Genomic DNA, 19,872 nt, shown 5'->3' on the forward strand with positions numbered 1-19,872 from the left:
GCAGGCTAATGTCATTTCTGGAAGCAATGAGCAATTCCATTTATTCACATTCCATTTACTATTTTAATTATTAGTATTGTAGTTTGTTTTCTTTGTTCTTCGAGAAATAACACAAGCTAACTTTGCAAAATTGAAAATATAGAGTATATAATGAAAAGCATGTTCCCTTTCCATCCCTGATGCCAAGCTGTCTTCTCCAGGAAGAACCAATGATACCAATTTCTAATGAATCTTCCAGAGATGTACTATACATACATGTGTATGAGTGCCCAAAATAATTGCCTTCTTTTTTTTACGGTGAACACATTATACAAACTGTTTTGTGCCTCATTTTTTCACTCTACATTCTATCTTCCAGATTGTTCTATATTTATACAAATAGAGCTCCACTATCTATTTACTAGCAACCTAGTATTCTAGGTTGCAAAGAATTCTATGCATGCAAAATATATATTACCAAATTACATAAATGAGCATTAAGTGGTTTCCAATCTTTTGCCATTAGAAGTGAAGCCTCAGTGAAACTCTTGTATATATGTACATACACATATATATGATTTTGCACACATATATATTTCCTAAAGCTGAACACACTATATCAAAGTGTCCACGCATTTATTCTATCTAATGTGGGCCAGGCATCAGTATTCTCTAGAAATCACTTTTTATATTTAAAGCATTGCTGGATGAAAGTGAAAAGCATGCACATCAGAAATAGGCCAGAGAACATACATGTATATTATATTATATATCTGATTTCTTTACAAGGAGAGCTACTTCTTTTTAAATAGTGAGCTCACTACTTTCATAACATTACCAAGAATGTTAGCTGGGGCAGGCAATAACGAAGCGATTCTTTTGCCAAGGTTGTCCAAGGCTTGTGCAAGCAAGGAACTATCATCATTTTTAGTATCAACAATTCTCTCTCCCAAATGATTTATCTCTGTACTCATCTCCTCACATTTCTTTCTAAATCCTTCAGTACACAGATCTTCTTGGACCTAAAAAAATAAAAATAAAAATGAGGAAGGAAGTAAAACTTTTTAAATCCCCCATTTTTTCAAGGATTACATTTTGTCAAACATTAAAACTTTGTCAGACTATCTTTGTTTTATTCCTAAAATTGTTCTCTCTTAATCATGAAAGGAGACTCTTGTAACAAGGAATATTTCCTGGTTTGGACCTAAATATTAAGAGGAAGTGTAGTTTACAGCCTTAATAATATTCATATACCTTAGGGTTTTGCCAGGAGGCTAAGCCTGGCATGAGGACAAATGTAATATTTTCCAGTCAAAAAATGCAAATGAGAGGTAGCCTTGGTCTGACTGCACTAATTCTCAGTCCCACTCAGGATGACACTGTCACCCATATTATAGAAATCTGTTATAAACACATGGCCCCTAATTTATAGAAATCTCTTATAAATCATGTTCAGATGAACAATGAGAGAAATCCCTCCAAGCCACATGATAGCTTGGGGATCTGTCCACACCTGGAGGCAATGCAGCAAGTGTAAAATCTATCATTTCTATGTGTTTTTAAGTCTGGACATTTCTGGTAGTTTTATGTCAGAACAGATCTACCTCAGGGCCTTGGGCTGAGCAGGTCTCCTGGTAAAAGGTAGTGATCTTGGTAGAGCGTACTAGTTGTTGTTCATATTAAACACACATAGTTGGAATATCTGATCAATCAAGCCCTGTGAGATCATTTTAAAATTCCCTAAATGGCTATTCAACCCTATTTATATTCTCTGAGGGCTTGGAGTAGAGGGGGGAATACTCATCCTGAACTCTCCAAAGTCTACTTACAGAGCCGAATTTAAAGGTTTTGGAAGGATTCAAAGGCTTCAGGGTTTTAATAAATCACAAGCAGTAGATGCACTTGTGATCTCTGCATGACCATCCTGTAACCTTCACCCATCCCTTCCTGGGGTACCAGGGCAAAGCTATCAAGCTCTACTACTGCCACAGCCTGATTCACCTTCAGCTGATGCTCCAATATTTTGTTTGGCTCTCTCAGCAGGTTTTCTCTTTCTCTCACCAGCTTCTCCATCATCTGGACTATGTGTTTCTGGAGACTTCTCTTCTGAGCCTCCACCTGCTGCTGCTGCTCCTGCAGTTTCTGATTCAGCAGCTCCTGTTCCTTCTCAGCTGTCTCCTTCAAGGTCCACTCTTCTGCCCCAGGAAGGTATTAGAGAGGGAAAATATAGGCAAGAATTGACCTCCACCCTCCTGAGCTCAGAGGCCAAACAAAATTGAAGAGAGAGATAGGAAATCTCTGAAGTCCTCCCCCCACACCCCACTTCCACACCATCGAGAGCACACTTCAGAATGTGAGACAAAAGGCTCTGCCTGTCTGGCGTCCAATCACAGTTCCCTTTGCTGTTTCCAAATGCAGCAGGGTTGTTCCACAGAAAGGAAGGAAGCTCCGGTATTGGGAAGGTTTTGCTCTCACACCTGTCAGAGGGCACTGCAAGAACATACGCATCCCAATGTGAGCCCAGCCCTACCCCGTACCTGCTATGGCCTCTCCCCATCAGTGAGGGCTTTATCTGCCTGCAGGATTTCTCTAGTGCCACCTGGGACTGCAGAAACCTCTGGAGGAACTCATTTGCCTGAGGAACCAAGGAGGAGCACAGAAATTAGATTTCCAATAGGGAAATTAGTGCTGCAAAGACAACTAAGTCCATGTAACTTTTGCTTCATGTTTAAAGTTCCACAGTGGTTCCTTACAATGAGTCCAAGCTCCTTAGAGTGACCTGTCTCTCTCCAGTCTCTTGCCCAGTGCTACTTCCTTCTCCCCACTCTAGAATCCAGCCAGTCAGAATCATGTTCAGTTCTACAAACCCCAAATCTCTGGTGCTTTTACATATCTGCTTTACCAGTGTGAAATAGTGCCTCTAAATTGTGCTGCTGTTCTCCTCTGCCACTAGCTGGTTATAACTTTAGACAACTTATTTTAACCTGCCTATGCTTCTCAGTTCAGATCTTTAAAATGTTGATAATGTAGATGCTTCTTAATGCTATTTGAAAGATTAAGTTAAAGAGTCTAGGGAAAGAGCTTAACATTTTGGCTATAGGAAACAACAGTTCAATATATATTAGTTGCATTTTTATTGTTGTTTTTTACTATTTTATTATTACTATTATTATTATTATTAATTATTATTATTATATTTGTTTCTAACACCTAAGTAGCTCTTTCCTGAGTGTTATAACTTGTCTATGTAGTTGACTTCCTGTCTCACTTGTGATCATCCTTGTGTACAAAGACTGACTTGTAAATTATCAGTGCTCAACACGTCAAATATGTTGTTGAGTAAAAAAAAATGAATAATTTCTGTTCTGTCTCTTGTGGATTTAAGAAATCTGTACTCATGGTTGGGAGTTGACATTTGTACTCTCTTCAGGAATAAATAGCATTCAGTGAACCTTAAAAGCCACAGCTGTTTGAATGGCCCCATACTCTCTCTTTATGCATGCATGGAGCTGCACTCTCAGATTTTCAGGAGACCCCTTTGACTATTCTGTAGGTTCCCCATGTTTCCCTTATTCCTCACCTTCACTCCTTTCATGGTCACTTGGTGATATTCCTTTTCAATAATTTCCTTTGCTTTCCTGTAGAGTTCATGACCTCCAGGAACAGAGAAAGTTCCTGCTGAGATACTTTTTATTAGTGTCTTTGAAAGCTGATCAAGTTTAGTCTGGTAGTATTTGATTGATGTCTCTTCATTCTGCATCAAGAAATCCTCTTTCTTATTCTTTATGATTTCCTAGAGGGAAGAAAGTTAGAGGGCTGTCACCAGAAGCAAGGAACAGAGGAAGTAAATTTCCAAAGGATCTGGTAGAAGAATTGGTCTAACTGTGTTCCTCATGAGAAAAGTATCCTGTTCGAGAACATGTAATAAAACAGCAGTCACAAGATTTGATTTATTCACAGCTCTGAAAACTCTGGAAGACCATGGGGAAGTTCCCTAACCTCCTTTGGGTATTTCATCTGAGCTGTTGGAGTTGCATTACCTAATCTCTGTGGTTCCTTGAAGCTGCCACATTCAGTGATTCTCTCTGTCTTCAATGATAGATACAACAAGGAGCAACCTAAGCTGAAAGTGGCCTGAGATGTGGATCTGAAAAGAGAAATTTTGGTTCCCAGCCATAGGAGTGTGTTCACAGAAAAAGAAGCCAGCTAAAGAATGTCTTGGGTGTTCTGGACAGGCTTGGAATCCACAGAAGTATTTATTTCAAGAGGATATCCATTCTGATTTTTCATTGAAGGTCAAAGAGAGTTCCAGATAAACTGCCTGAGTTGTGGCAGTCAAAAAAGAAGGAAATGTAGTCCTTTGAAACTCTGTCCCTCATGAGAACATGGACTACTTTATCCTTGAGTGAGAGATGAGCCATGGGACCGGTAACAACATTTCTAGGTTTCATTCTTCAAGGGGAGGCGACATACGGTAAATACTAAAACAGATTACAACAAGATTCCTCTGTAACTCCTGCTTGTCTTCCTTGAAGGAGTGCTCCATGAAGACTGCAGGGGCTTCCCTCTCACAGGCAGCATGAGCCTCCAGCAGCTCCTGCAGCATGTCTGTGGGGAAGCTCACTCGCTGGGCTATCTGCTCGCTGTAGTGGTTGTCTGCCTTCTGAATGGCAGCTGAGTTCTCCAGCTGGGCCAGAGTTGTCACTGCATTCTCCAAGCTAGGTACTGCTCCGCTATTGATATTATCCATGTAGGTCACAACCAGAGTCCTCAGCCCTGAAGAAGCCAGGAAATTTAGGGGCTAAATATCAAGTTATCAGTCAATGGCTCCAGGATTCTGAGACTATGCTTCTAGGGTCATATACACATGCACACACACAAACACACACACGCACCCCTACCTCCTTCTACTATTATCACCTTCATTTTTTTTACTGACTCTTCATTTTTATGGTTTTCCAGGCCACAGGACTAAAAAAGTTAATATCTACTTCTATCTAACATACTAGGGGCTATCTGGAAAACACTGTTTCTCATTTTAAAAATTGAAAGCAATATAGATTACATAGATAGACAGATGAGGCAAAGTGTACCATGTTTAATTTATTCCTAATTCTGAGGCTTTGAATGGATTTTCAGTGATTTATGGGCTAATATTTATTTTTGGACCACTCTAAATTCTCAAAATATCTTTTGAATTCTCCTTGTGAAGAACACTTGTTGTATAGGACTTCCTTTGAAAACATGCAGTATTCTGTCTTTACACCAAGAGAGTGATTATATTCTAAGTGAAGGATGTTTTCAGATAAGTGGGAGCCACCGATATCATTGACAAAAGTTGCAATTTGGGGAAGGAATTTGTAAAGCCCCCAAAGTGAGATAATTATAAAGTATACAGATTTCTTCATGGAGTATAAATGTCTGTAAAATCAGAATTCTTTATAGAATCAAACAAAAATACTAGAAAGCACATTATATAAAATATTCAACACATAGCAGTCCCCATGGAAATGGGAAAAAGAGACTCACCTTTCCCAGTGACCATGATTCCTTCTGTGAGGGTCTTGGTCCTTGCATCAGCGAAGATGTAAGAACAGAAACTTTTTGTTTGCTCCTGGAATTTAGGATCCAGTTGGTCTTGAGATACCATCCCAATATTGGCTAGAATTTTTTTTTTCCTATGTTGGCCAGTCAAAGACAAAACACTTCCATCTTAGAAATAAATGCCTGATGCAGTCTCTGGGTAGATTGGATGTTTGGGCTTTGGGATTCTTCCCTGAGGGACAGAAAAACAGGGATTAGAGTGTGTAGAGTCTTGAGGCGAGGGGGTTACAGGTGTTCATGGCAGGGATTTGTGTGTCTTTGCCATTTCTACACACAGAACTCTTTTAACATAGACATTCAATACTTCTTTGAACATCAGACTTATACCAATGATATAACTGCAGAGAAATTTAGGGAGACATCTGATCCAGTAAAGGAAACCTATGGCTGGTCTCTCCAGACATGCACATAGTAGAGTGGTTGTCTATGATGTGTTTGCTTAACTAGCAGCTAAAAGGATGAAAGGTCACATGAAACTTTCTGCTTAACTCAACCTCATGTAGGAATTGAGCTTTGGAACCAAAAAGGAGAGCTACAAACAAGGGATTATGGACAGCAATTGGAATATTAGGAATGACATCCTCATTATTTAAGGAAAACTGTTTTGATGCTAAAAATAATTGATGCAGTGTTATCTATTTTTTAGTAAAAACCTCTGAAGTATAAATGTACCTGAAATGTAATTTTAAGGTAACACCACTAATCTATAAACTCTTTGAGGTAAATGATTATATCTGGTCCTCTCCTGCCAGCCAACTTCTTAATAGCTGTTTTGAGAAATCATAACTAGAAACATGAATGTAAGAATGAATAAATTGGGATTGATATTTCTCTCAAGGATTCAATAGACACACATCCTTGGAAATGTAACCCATGAAAATAATTTATTACCTTGTAATTAACTCATGGTTAAACATGTGGGAATTAGGAGAAAGCTATGGTGTGGAAGGTAAAATGAATGTTCTAATAATTGTCAGTATTATTGAAAAGGCATAGATTGTAAAGACAGTCACTTCTTCAGGTTCATTTAGAACATATAATCATTTTGTAGATGATATAATTATACAGGATTAGAAAGTTTTATATCCCTCTTTGAAAAGAATAATATGTGAAATCTATATTTTGTTCATTAGATAAGCTTTTCACTGCAGTTTTATGTCTAACAATTAGCTGATTAGTTGTTTTCTTCAACAGAGACAAATTGAAGGAATAGGAAACACAGTGTCCGGTCTTTAGAATGTTTCAGCACCCATTTAAATCTGGATGCTAAATTTAAAGATGTATAAAAAACAAATTAGTTTTGAGTAATTTCACTTTACACTTTACTCTTCTTGAGTAAACTTCAACTGTAGCCCCTAGATCTTTGCAACCCACTTTCCAGCCACCATTTCCACAGACTTTGATTTAGTCTCAAATACAAATGCAATCACAGAGATGAGGGATATTGTTTAGTAGATCCCACACTCTATTGGACTGTACACTGCCCAGGCCATACTCTGATACCTGGAATCAGCTTCAGGGCATTCTCCAAGTACTCATCTTCTGTGATAGGCTGACCACATAACTGCAGCTCCAGGGTGAAATCCCATACAGTCCAGATAAAGTCTGGAAAGAAATTCACAAATTCTGTGGAATATTCTACTCTATCAGGTGTTTGAGAGGACTTTGCCCTGATGTTTTGCAAGCTCTGTCGCATAACTAAGATTTGGTTAGGGAAAAGAAACTCACTACCAACAATTCCCACATTTCTCTAGTATAAAAATATTATAAACAAACTCTTTTGCCATGGGTCCCCTCTGCTCCACCCAAGAAAACTAAATGACAGGAAAGGAGAGACTGACTCTATCCTCATTCCCATGAATTCAGTGAAACATGGTGGTTCAGGACCTGGAAGGATACTGCAGATGCTCCAGGGCCTGGTGGTTGATGGTGCTCATGCTGTTCTAGACAAAGCTACTGCACAGAACCACGGCCAGGGCAAAGATCCATGAATCCTTCTTAGACTCATCCTAGAAAGCACATTAGAACAAGAGAGTTAGAAGTTTACCCCTACATTAGAAATTCTTCTGTACACTTCTTCAATCATGGTTTCATTTATTATTTCAGCTAACATACTCACCATGCAAAGAAATTGCTTGAAGACAGATGTAAATGCAGATATCAACTTTGACAATTACAGAGACATTTCTTGTGTTTGCAAATTATTCATATATAAAAGGATTCTAATTTTCACAGTGATTTCTTTTTCCTCGATTGGATAAAGTAAAATAACATATACAAAAAAACTAATACAGTACCTGTTGTGTAATTAGAAATTCAGTGATGAGTGTGGGCACTTATTCATTCTGCATATATTTATTAATCAGAGTCCATATAAAATACACCATAGTTGGCATAAATGGGTATTTAAATTATATCCAATCAATAAATACTTGCTGGAAGCTACTAAATATCCCCCACTGTTCTTAGATTTTAAAAAAGCAATGCTAAAAATGAAAATTTTCTTTCAACATGATTATTTCAAAGCAGTGGACAAACATCCATAACAGTAAGTGCAACAAAGATAGAAGTATCTGTAAAAGGCTTACTCTCAGTAATGTATATAAGCAGTGAAACCTATAGCTATAACACTAAACTAAAATTTAGAAGTCTATCAAGGAAGAACAGAGCTATGAAATTTGGAGAAAGAATATGTGATCTGAAAGCTTCCTCAAAGTCTTGAGCTGAATATTAAAGAACTGGTAAATGTGGAACTGAAGAAATGAAGGTGAACCCTTTAGACAGGAAAACCCAGAGAAACAAAATTAGAGATGGGAGAAGACAGGGGTCTTGTAGTTAGAACAGAGTCATTTGAGGGCAGAGGGCAAGTGGAGAAGTTAAGGTGAGATTTCATGCAGCCTAATCAAGGGCCTTAAAGCCCAGGCTAAGTTGTATAAATCATAGCATTGTCTAAATGATGGCATAAACTGGAAATAGTTTTTTTTTTTTTATTATAAATGGCATGTAAAGTTGCTCCCAGTGTAAATGCAAAAACTGTGGTTTATGTTGAGAAGATTCTAAATGGGAGTTTGGGGGGATAAGAGTCTATTCATTACTTTCTTTCCCCAAAACCCAGTTTTTAAAAATAATCAATTAGGATAAGAAGAAGTAGCAGTTATGACAAACAATTATTTCAACAGCAAGATTATATCATTGTTTGATATATGGCTTTAAAAATAAGCACAGACTTTCTAACTCCTGTTGAGAAAAAAGAGAGAGCTATAAAAATGTAGGTACTGTTTCCAAATAAGTCTCAAAAGGGGGAAAGGAGGGATAGTTCATTTCACCCATTAGCAGAAAGCTAAAACACCAGAAATCCATTTTAAAATGTTTCTTGTAGGACAAAAACTTACTTTTATAGAACTTGCACATTCAGAGGTGTCTCACAGATTTCCAGAACACTCTGTGAGTAGTTGATGAACTTCATCATAGAAAATGTAAACCCGTCTCTTAAATCCAACCCTCAAATACACTCTTCACCTTGTAGCTAAGAAGGTGAATCAGAAATTTTTCCTCACTCACAGATTGATACTTCTCCTCTTTCTTAGTTATGCTTAACTGTAAGTTCTCAAAACCAGTCAGGTGCTGCCTGGATTGACTTTCAAAACTGAAGGACTTATTCCCCCAGCTGTTGGGAGTGCTGGTGGAAGACAGTATTCAGGTGTCAGCCCTCTTAATTAGAAAGGCTTCTGGAGCAGCTCTTCAAAAATGTATCAGCACCCCTGTCCCAAAATCAGGATAACTCAAAAAAGCCATTCCAGCCATGGAGCTCCCATGAAATTCCCAGAAATTGGGGATTGCAATGCAATGTAATTTATTCTTCTCTCCAGCCTGCTTCTTTCCCAATTACATGGTATTAAATCTGACTGCAGATAATGTCTTGTCAATTGAACTAAAGACTCTTTTAGGGCAGGACATTTACTTTGGTCACTGATATCTACAATGCTAAGTCCAAAGGCCTGGAACTCAGCCGTTCAATAATGACTTACTAAATGTAATCAAGTCTTCCACACAGTGCCAAGAAATAAAAGAATTTATCTAAGACACCATGATAACTTACTGAGAAGTGAGATTCAAACAAATCATAGTTTGCCTTATTTACTATAATTGATTTCTAGATTTTACAGATTAAAGAATTAAAATTTCTAGGACCATGGAGAGATAAGGGGAAAATCCAGAATAAAAAGGATTTAACTGTGAATTTCTGCTTTACCATTCACACATCCTCCAGGCTCTAATTGTGCAGAAGGACCACCAGAGTATGATTGGGCTTGCGTGGGTGAGGCACACACCACATCCAGATGCCCTTGGTTTCAGACTGCACTGTAGAGCCTAGAGGAAAGCCTGTGAGGAGAGGGGAGAAAGCAGCATTCAGTTAGAGCAGATAATCTAAACAACAAAGGGGCTACAGAGTCAGATCTATTGGAATGTCAGTATCCCAGCATACGAGTTGGTGCTTTCTCCATTTCCTCAAGAATGTCCTACTTTGTGTGTCATCTGTTTCAAGGAGGAAGGAATATTAATTGTGATAAAGATACCAAGCAAGGGCTCAACATAGAGGCAAAGGGGAATCCATGAATCAGACAAAATGGAAGTCACTGATAATCATAACAAGAGTATCTTGAAAGAATGGTGAGGTTCAAAGCCAGAGAGAAATGGACTGAAGACAGACATGGGAAGAGAAAAAGGTGGGAAAAAAATCAAGATTATATTTTTTGTCAGACAAATTTTTCAAAAGTGGGGAGAGGTGTTAGCCACAGTAGTATATGACATACAGGAAATATTTTTAAGATTATAGACATTTGAACACATTTATATGTTGATGAGAATAGTCCATAAAAAAGCAAAATGTGTTTCAAGAGTGAGTAGACACAATTGTAAGAGTCCAGTGCTTAAGCATGTAAAATAAGGTAGGATTGTGAGAATTGGTAGGAGAAATTTTGCTTTACAGGAATAAAACATACAATATGATAATGAATTACAGTAAGACAGTGGTTTAGCAGTGAGAAATAGGAGTGGAAAGTTGATTTGTTAAGAGAAGTTTGGTTCCCCCTACACATGGTCAGGACAAAAATTAAGAAGCTGAGGTATTAGCTAGAATCAAGCAATTGGTCCTTGACCCAGTACAACACTCACCATGATTCTGACCTGCAAGATGGTTCATCAAGTAGGATTTGCCTGTATGATACGGTCCTACAATGGCCACCACCAGCACTGGCAAAGAAATCTCACCAAGAATCTGCAGAGCTTTTTGGTTCACTGAAAGCTCCTTGACACTTTCCAGCAGACAAATGGGGTCCATCATTTTGGGTCTGGATGCCATGGCAACCTGCCAACCTAGAAGAGCTTCTTAGTGGAAATCAGATTATACAGTCATTCTCTAACTCAGACTTATACAAAGCAAGTATCAACTTAGGATAAGGTAAGTAAGAGTTCTGTGCTTTCCATGAGACAAAATGTAACCTAGAATTAGCATACTGCAGAGGTTTTCCCCCATCATTCCCTCAAGTCTCTCATGATATTGGTAGTGAAATAATATAATATCACTCTCCAAAGTGTTATTTCAAAATAATAATATAATTAAAGTTATTGTTATGATGCACTGAAGGCCTACAATATACCAAGCCCTTTGATAATAACTTACATATCCAGCTAAACTGATATTCACAAGAGACTGAAAGTCAGAAATTAATATAACTACTTTAGAAATGAGGTAAATGGTTCTCACAAAGGCTGAGTGAATGTCATTGAGAAAGGATTGAAAATCTACATACTTGAGCAAAATGACAGACTAGCAAACTCTAAGCTCTTGTTTCCCCAAGGAGATATAAACAACAACCAAAATACTGGCTAGAATAACCTTACAGTAGTTCCATAAAACAGTCAAAGGTCCAAAGCAACCAACCAAATACCAAATCAAGAAACAGCCTCATTCAAAATGGTAGGAAATTCTGTGGTTTTTCTGTTGCCCTCGGTCCCCATTGTGGTAAGGTCTTTAAGGAAGTGGCAAATCATTTCCCAATTCCCTCCCCTGATTCAGAGAGAGGGAATTTTATAATGTTCTAACCTGTCAGGGCTGCCTCTTCAGGTCTCTGTTTCACCTCACATGAAACTCAGGGAAGGGTGGCAGAGGGGTAGGTGGTGGTAAAACTTGGATATCAGGTGGAAAGAAGCAGCAGGTATTTCTCAAGGAAAAATGTGGAGAGACAGCTCCACAGATGCCTAGAGCAAGAGGTTACCAGTGAATATATAAAATAGACTATCTAAGGCATCAATTGAGTTTCCAATTCCCTTTTTCAAAATAAACAGAGCAGAGCAGACTGCATTTACAATGTTCTGACATCTCATGGGCTGCCTGAAGGGCTGTTATGTTTTCCCTTATTTGGGTCTTAGGCAGGGAGAAGCAGTGGGCATTGCTTGGGAAAGCTGCAGGGAGAATGACCTGCAGACACCTATGACAAGATATTATGGGTGTGTGATATTGAGATGTATAATAAGAAATACAAATTTGATCATTGTCCTTATTCCTGGTATATAGCTCTTAAAACCCTGTGTGATGAGAGAGATGAAATTATTTTTCTTGTAACTTTTGCTCTTTTGTCCTCAATTCCTAAAATAGCTCCAGACTGATAAAGATGAAAGGAGAGTCTTTTGTTATTTATAACAAGCACCTTTCAACCACAACTGAGTTTATGTTAATGAGGTGATTTTGTAAAGCCCCTAGATCACTACAATGGAGTTGTTTGCTAGAGGAATCAATGTTATTAGAAAGTTGCAACATTTAGCCTGATGCTCCAACCACTGGGGAGCAGAGAAGAGTTGAAAGTTGAGTTAATCACCAATGACCAATAGTTTACTCAACCATATCTATCTAAGAAGTCCTCCATTAAAAAAATAAATAAAACCTAACTGAAGGGGTTCAGAGAGTTTCTGGCTTGATGAATATGTGGAGGTTGTTAGAAGGTGGCACATCCAAAGGGGTCATGGAAGCTCCACACGCTTTTCTTGATATCTTTCCCTTTGCATCTCCTACTTTGCTGTTTATAGGCTGTATCCTTTTTTAAAATAAACCAGTAATCTAGTAAGCAAACTTTCCTTCCTGAGTTCTTAAGCCATCCAAGCAAATCATTGAGCCTGGGGAAGAGATGGGAAACTCCAATGTACAGCCAGTTAGTCAGAAGCACAGGTGACAACCTGGATTTGTAATTGCATCTGAACTGAGAAGTCCTGTGGGACTGAGCCCTTAATATGTAGGGTATAAACTAACTCTTGGAAGTTAGTGTCAGAATTGCTTATTGTGAAAAAATGCTCATGTACGTGGTGACCAGAAATAAGTATAGAGAATAGAAAGTTGAGAAGAGAAACTCAATTTTTCTTTTTCTTTTCAGGGTGGAGACACACAATAGACAATCAAAAGTTCAGAGGAGACATCCTTTGGGAAATTAATATACTTAAAAGGAGCACATATATGGGAAAACTGAAAAAGCAACACACAGGCCAAGGGAAGATGCATGCTCAAAAAAGCCTAAAAAGACTTTACAACTTCTCCTAAGCTTAATCCCAAGTTTCAAAATCAAGAGCCAGCTTAGGAAAAGACTTCCTTGTCAAAAGGCCAGTATGCAAAGAATGGGAAAAGTGACTGCTTTCATAAATGCTCATTTTTCAGGGGGTGGGAGGGTAATAACTCAGTAGTAGAGCATGTACTTAACATGTCCAAGATCCTGGGTTAAATACTGAGTACCTCCATTTAAAATAAATAAATAGATAAATAAATATCCAATTTTTCAACAACAACAACAAAAATCACAAGGCATACAAAATAAATGAAAATATGGCCCTTCCAAAGGAAGAATATAAAGTGGTAAAAAAAAAAAAAAAAAAAACCCTGAGGAAACATGTGCATTAGATGTTTTAGGCAAAGACTTTAAAATAACTTTTTAAAAATATGCTTAAAAAGCTAAAGGAAAACTCAGAAAAATAACTAAAGAAAATCAGAAAAACAATATGTGAACAAAATTAGAAAATGAACAAGGAGATAAAAATAATAAAAAAGGAACCAAACTGAAATTCTGAGGCTGGAAAATACAATGAATGAATTTACACATTTTCTACAGGGAATTAGACTTGGGGGTAAAGCTCAGGGGAAGAGCATTTGAATACATATAAAGGGGATTAGACTTGCACAGGGAAAGAGACTCAGCAAACTTGAAGACAGGACATTTGAAATTATCAAGTCTCAGGAGCAGAAGGAAGAAATAATTTTTTTAAAGTGAATACAGCCTAAGAAACTTATGGAATACTGTTACATAGACAGGTATATACATTATGAAAGTCCCTAAAGCAGAAGGGAGAGGCAGGGCAGAGAGATTATTTGAGGAAATAATGGCTAAAAAATTCCCAATGCAATGAAATATATAAATCTACAAATGCAAGATATTCAACAAACTCCAGTAGGATAAATAATCAGAGACCAATGCTGAGGCATATTATAATCAAACTGTCAAAAGACAAAGAGAGAATCTTGAAAGCAACAAAAAGCAGTAACTCATCACATCAAATAAGATTGTCAGTCAATTTATCAACAAAATATTTGGAGGCCAGAAGGCAGTGGAATGATATGTTTAAATTGCTAAAAACTGAGTGATGGGGTAGGGGGGAACCTACCAATCAAGAATACTGTTTCCAGAGGAGGGGGGTCAAGATGAGGGATAATAACTTCTCACAGAAAAATGACTGAAAACTGGCAGAACTCCTATACAAACAAGATTTCAAGAGATATTTCCACATAATTAGGGAGGAGTAAAAACTTCAGGTTGGGACCTGTGCAACTAGGGAAGGACTAAGAGGAAAAGGAAGACTGTGCAAACAGACCCTAACCCTGAGGAGTGAGTAGGTCAAGCCACAGACTTGGCATCCCAGTCCTGGGGTCCTACACAGAGGAGACAATTCCCATTGGCTACTTGGAGAAAGACTGAAACAGATAGAAAGACCAGAGAAGCCTAGACTAGAAGGAGTGAATGGGTGCTGGTTTGCCACCAGACAGGTTGGAGACAGGTCAGCCTGAGCAACTACCACCTTACTGTACACCCCAGGAAGATTTTCTATTCAAATAACAACAAAAAGAGTACTGTTGTGGTTATATCTATATGAGATAAAAAAGTTATTTCAAGCACTGTTAAAAGAGACAAAGAAGGACATTATGTTAAAAGAGTCAAGTTTATCTAGAAGATAAACAATTCTAAATATGTATACCTGAACATCAGAGTTCCAAAATATATGAAATAAACACTGACAGAATTGAGTAACAGATCACTTAACAATAATACAATAGTTTAATACCTTACTTGCAATAATAAGTAGAAAAAACAGAGTACTTGAATAACACTATAGATTAATTGAACCTAATAGACATGTACAGAACACGCTCATCCAACAAGAGAAAACACGTTTTCCCAGATGGGCATGGAATATTTCCAAGGATAGACCATATTTTAGGCCACAAAACAAGTCAACAAATTTTAAAAGGTTAAACTCATAAAAAGTATCTTTTCTGAACCCAATGAAATGAAACTGGAAATTAATAGATGGAATAAAACTGCAAAGTCTGCAAATATGTGAAAACTAAACAAAATACAATTAAGAATAAAAATAAACTACCTGAACATAATGAAGTCTATATATGGAAAAACGCACAGGTAACATCATCCTCATAGGTAAACTACTGAAGACTTTTCCCACCCTCCTGCCTCCCCTTTTTGAGGAGACTGCACACTTTAGGTCAATGTTCCCACACAGTTGCTCCTTCTTCCACTTGCCACTCTTCTTCTGTTTCAGGAGGATGTCCTGAATCTTGAGAGATTTAGGCCAAGGTACTTAGCTGAGAAGGGTCAGGATTTTTGCAACTTAATCCCATAAATGAAAATAAGAATGAAAATGCAAATATTGTTTTATATTATATTGAGAGACATATACATATATTTAGAGAGAGGAAGCAAATCTAGGAAAATGCCACCAGTGGGTAAATCTAGGTGAAAAGGATATGAGATTCCCTTGTAATTGTTTTCAAAGGCAAATTTGATTTTAAAAATTAAGTATTAAAAACAGTTGTACCATGGTTCTTCTGGCATATTTCTGATTGGCATTATATTAAAATTTCCCTATAATATCTATGCATATTTCATAATCAGACTATATAAACATGATATTATATTCAAATGTCTCAACTATTCAGTTCCATATTTATAGGTCAAGTATTCACGATGCCTCAAATACTATCAAAAATATTTTTAAAAAATACCAGCTTTATCAATTACTACTTGTGTGGCCTTAAACAAGAAGCCTCACCTAGCTAAACCTAAGTTTTTAAGAATAATTATAGGGGTAATATGAAAAAAGTGGTAAGTCCAGTCTGGAGGATGTTTTGATAATAAAATCAGATAAGTCAAAGCTTATATATGAGCATAGAATGCAGCACAAAATGGGATTTCAATGCATGCTTACTGAATTAGATGGAGATTTATCCACAACAACTGCACTAAACAAATTGGGTTACATATTTGAACACAACCTGCAAACTTCAGGTTACTAAGAAACAAGGTCTATAATTTTTTCAGAGCAAAGCAGCAAGAAAATTCAAACACTGCTCCTGTACCATCTCCTTTTGTCTGATTCTTCATTGTGGGAGAAAAGAATACAAAGGTAAAACAGGATCCTCTAACAGCTACATTATAATGACCAGAGTTGTCCAGTCCCCTCTTTAAATGGAAAAGTTAAAGGAAGCTGCAGGAAAATGTGAGAGAAACAACTTTATAAAAACCAGGTCTGTGGAATAGAATAGAAAGCCCAGAAATGAACCCACATGCTCTTGGTCAACTAATCTTCGACAAAGGAGGCAAGAATATACAATGGAATAAAGATAGTCTATTCAGCAAATGATTTTGGGAAAACTGGACAGCAGCATGTAAATCAATGAAGCTAGAACATTCCCTTACACCATACACAAAAATAAACTCAAAATGGATCAAATGTTTAAACATAACACAAGATACAATAAACCTCCTAGAAGAAAACATAGGTAAAACATTATCTGACATACAGCTCAAAAACGTTCTCCTAGGGCAGTCTACCCAAGCAGTATAATTAAAAGCAAGAATAAACAAATGGGGCCTAACTAAGCTTACAAGCTTCTGCACAGCAAAGGAAACCATAAGTAAAACAAAACAAAAATATAAGGAATGGGAAAAAATTTTTGCAAATGCTGAAACCAACAAAGGCTTGATCTCCAGAATATGTAAGTAGATCATACGACATAATAAGAAAAAACCAACAGCCCAATTCAAAAATGGGCAGAAGATCTAAACAAGCAATTCTCCAAGGAAGACATACAAATGATCAATAGGAACAAGAAAAAAATGCTCAATATCACTAATTATCAGAGAAATGCAAATCGAAACTACAGTGAGGTATCATCTCACAACAGCCAGAATGGCCATCATTCAAATGTCCACAAATGACAAATGCTGGAGAGGCTGTGGAGAAAAGGGGACCCTCTTACACTGCTGGTGGGAATGCAGTTTGGTGCAGCCACTGTGGAAAACAGTATGGAGATTCCTCAAAAGACTAGGAATAGACATAACATATGACCCAGTGATCCCACTCCTGGGCCTCTATCAAGAAGGAACCCTACTTCAAAAAGACACCTGCACCCCAATGTTCATAGCAGCACTATTTACAATAGCCAAGAGATGTCAACAGACTAAATGTCCATCAACAGATGACTTGATGAAGAAGAAGTGGTATATTTGTACAATGGAATACTATTCAGCCATAAAAACCGACAACATAACGCCATTTGCAGCAATATGGATTCTCCTGGAGAATGTCATTCTAAGTGAAGTAAGCCAGAAAGAGAAAGAAAAATACCATATGAGATCTCTCATATGTGGAATCTCAAAAAATTTTAAAATGAATATAAATACAAAACAGAAACTGACTCATAGACATAGAATACAAACTTGTGGTTGCCAAGAGGGCAGGGAGGGGGGAGGGACAGACTGGGAGTTCAAAACTTGTAGATACTGACAGGCATATGCAGAATAGATAAACAAGATTATACTGTATAACACAGGGAAATATATACAAGATCTTGTGGTACCTCACAGTGAAATGTGTGACAATGAATGTATGTATGTCCATATATAATTGAAAAATTGTGCTTTACAGTGGAATTTGACACAACATTGTAAAATGACTATAACTCAATAAAAAATGTTTTAAAGAAACAGACCTGTGATTTCTCAGCTGTGAATAAGTCACATAATTTTTAACATCAAATTAACAAACTGCAGCTATTCAATCCTGTTCCAGGTTGGTTTTCAAAATGTGATCTACAGAAAAAATAATCACCCAAAGGGATTGTTAAACCTAGGTTGTGTATGTATAAAACATGCTATAAATGATTCCAATGTTCTTATGAAAAACAAACCCACAAATGCGGGGGCGGGGGTTGGGGGACAGGGGAAGAGAGAGAATGAGAGGGAGGAAGAGGAAGCCAGAGAGACAGAAAGAGAAAGATAGTTTTGATGTGATCGTAAAGTTTAACTAATAAAGATCAGGGGTGAGGGGACTAAATTTATCTCTACATAGAGATTTACAGAGCTCTCACTGCGAGCTTTCTTAAATTGACTAATAGAAACATTAAAAAGAAACAATCTCTATAGATGACAGTTCCCTATAACCTCCTTGCCAGGGATTGTCTTATTCCCTGAATTCTAACGCCAGCCCAGAGACCTTGACAGAGCAAGACAGGCAGGCTCCCAGGAGGACTTTCTCAAGGAGCAGCACATCGAGGGGGACACAGTGTGTCTGGCTGTCACTTTGCAGCTGCTACTGGTCCATACAGAGAAGCTGAGCTTCCTTTGAACTAAAGCCAGCCACAGACCCCTGCATGCCAGACAGCAGGCTACTTGCCCTTCCTCAGGTGTCACTTTGAATCTGAAATCAATCTTGCTAACTACTACATACAGAATAGATAAGCAACAAAGTCCTATTGAACTATATTCAGCATCTTGTAATAACCTATAATGAGAAAGGACATATATATATATCAATCACTGTGTTGTACACAAGAAACTAACACAGCATTGTAAATCGACTCTATTTCAATAAAATCAGAAAAGAAATCAATTTTTTACTGCATGTAAAAGACAAGGACATACCTGCTCCACACACTGGGGATACAAGAACAGTTCTCAGTGCCTCTCACACCTTGCTCACTAACTCCTCCTACCAGTCTGACTCTCCTTCATGAAAGCTAAAAAAGTGTGAGGAGGTTCATCTTTTCTTGGTCCATCTAGTATGATGGTAATAAAACTAAAGCTGAAAGCAAAAGTAATTCATGCTGTTTTTCATTTAGCAGAGTCATGCTAGATCCACTGATTACAGTACGAATATGGGTGTGTAGTTCATGGTGAGAGGAGATTAGAAAAAGCTATTTAATAGTCACATCTTAACACATGCCACCGCTTTCTGTGGGCTGCCCTGCACTGGAAGGCCTTCATAGCCCCCCTTCTTGATACATCTCTCCCCCCCCCCGTAAAGTTGCCAAAGGCGGCTTAAGTTTCCTTGGCAAACAAGAAAAATAGAAAATCCATGGCACAAATGTAAGCAAGGCTGTATACAACAAGTATAATTCAAGCATTTTCCTCTTGTCGGGGATTCCTGGGTATTTTTGTTAGTAAAGTGCTTTTAACATTTTACATCTGTTCCATAATTATGTATGTTTAGTTAAATGAATATCTTTTATCATAATTAGAAAATAAAGATTAAAGATGGAAATGAACAACCCTTCATTGTATTATCTGGAGATGCTCACTATTGGCATTTTGCTCAGCATGCCTGTACTTCCCTAACACATGGACCCTCTCCTAACATAGATACCCTCTTTCCACAGGAATTTAGCCAATTGGACCAGTTCCAAAGGGATGTATTTGGTCAGATAAGAAAGTGACTGTGTGCACACATTTGTGAGAAAGAAAATGGAGCAGTGTATAAGGGAAAGATGAGAAGTGCAGCAGGGAGATGTCCAAGGAAGCCAGACTGTGAGGGTATAGGGAGTACTTCTCCTTCCTCCTCTTCTCCACCTTCCTCAGCATTCTCCGTGTCTATGGAAACTTCTTCATAAAAGGCCAGATAGTAAATATTTTAGGCTTTCTGAGATATAGGGTCTCTGTCACAACTATTCAGTGAAAG

At 37.7% G+C, this 19,872-nt stretch overlaps 1 pseudogene; it reads right to left on the bottom strand.

The window, feature by feature from the left end:
- Nucleotides 1-639: 639 nt before the first annotated feature.
- LOC135319423 (guanylate-binding protein 6-like) lies at nt 640-18,908 on the bottom strand (annotated as a pseudogene).
- Nucleotides 18,909-19,872: the final 964 nt, after the last annotated feature.

This window comes from Camelus dromedarius, chromosome 26, assembly GCF_036321535.1.
Source record: "Camelus dromedarius isolate mCamDro1 chromosome 26, mCamDro1.pat, whole genome shotgun sequence".
In the NCBI taxonomy this organism is placed as follows: Eukaryota; Metazoa; Chordata; class Mammalia; order Artiodactyla; family Camelidae; genus Camelus; species Camelus dromedarius.